Below are 1,386 nucleotides of genomic sequence, written 5' to 3'. Positions count from 1 at the left end.
TCCTCTTGATGCTTCATTTTGAGTCAATAAAATCCACCCTTTAACAAAAAAATTAGTGACCTTACAAATCATGGAAGGTGAAACACAGAAAAATCTCAGATTCCCACAGACATGCATGTTAAAGTAGAAGAATCCACTTTTCTTAGTTATAGGTACACATTCACCATCTCGGCTCTTTTTGTTTGTACTATCAATTATTTTATAATAAATCGTGGATGATATTCACAAAGTTCATGGGTCCATGAGAGATGTTTTGTGTGGCACATTCTAGTGGAGATTAACCTGAAACATCCAAGTGCTTTGATCAAAACATATGTTACTGTACGTATGCTGGAAAAGGCCGTTGCTCTCAGGAAGCGTGCCAAGGTGCTCGGAGGAAGACTTAACTCGAAGATGTGGGGGATTTTTATGGAGTAGTACCTCAAGGTAGGGGATCTCAAGAATGCTCATTGGTGCGCCGACTGTGCAATCAAGAAGGGACACATCAGCGGTAGGAACTGCTGATCTGGGTGCGACTGCATGACGTGGCCAAGGCCTTGGAAATATAGGCTACTTTGCGAAGAAAGAGACGTGGATGGAGCTGAGAACTTCGTTGTGGTGTTAAAGAAGGTGCAACAAGATCTAGGGACGGTGGTGTTCCAACCGTTGGTATGAACCGCATGCAGCTGCTGGAAAGTTCCCCAGGATGTGACACCATCTATAGATCGAAAACTTTGAAGTCAGCAAGGAAACAAACAAGCTGGTTGATTCCATCTGTGTTGATTGATTGCTTGATTAGCAACCCTCTTTGTTTCATCTCAACAACAGGCAGTAGGGTGCTTTTGATTGTTTTAGCTGTTTTATTTCGTAAAAACTATTGCCAGGATGTATATTGAAATTTAGCCTGGTATCTATTTTGGCTTCGTTTGAACACCATTGGATAGAAATCTAGCCTGGTATTTATTTTGGCTTCTTTTGAACACCATTGGAGTACTTGGGCTATTTGAATTGCTCTGCTTTTTAGTTGTACCGCGGTCGACATAATGAACTCTACATGTTTCGCATGTTGGAATCAAAATTTGAATTCATTTACTTAGTTCGTGGAAATCAGAGTTTCTTGCCTATCGGATCCTTGCCAAGTGAATCTTGAAAACACCAAAAAGATTCCTTGCTAAGTAAATGAGGGATGATTTGCAACCATCATATGGTGTTTAATGTCTGCATAAAAATAAATAAAAGCTAGGTACATTGTCACAAAGATTACAAGTGGACGAATGTAAAGAAAAATGATAACTTTGAAGAACGTAGTTTTTGTAATTGAGCAGAATAACCAGAGAAAAAAATTAAGCAGACTATGTGTCTATTTAATGATTCATGTAGTCGTCATCAGATGTTACTAACACAAAC

The 1,386-nt window shown here is 39.2% G+C and overlaps 1 pseudogene; it reads left to right on the top strand.

Moving 5' to 3' along the window:
• The first annotated feature begins 271 nt into the window (after nt 1-271).
• On the top strand, nt 272-766 carry LOC119345712 (annotated as a pseudogene).
• The last annotated feature ends 620 nt before the right edge of the window (nt 767-1,386 follow it).

This window comes from Triticum dicoccoides, unplaced genomic scaffold, assembly GCF_002162155.2.
Source record: "Triticum dicoccoides isolate Atlit2015 ecotype Zavitan unplaced genomic scaffold, WEW_v2.0 scaffold269381, whole genome shotgun sequence".
NCBI lineage: Eukaryota > Viridiplantae > Streptophyta > Magnoliopsida > Poales > Poaceae > Triticum > Triticum dicoccoides.
Note: the sequence above shows the minus strand (reverse complement) of the source record. Positions and strands in the feature narration are given on the sequence as shown.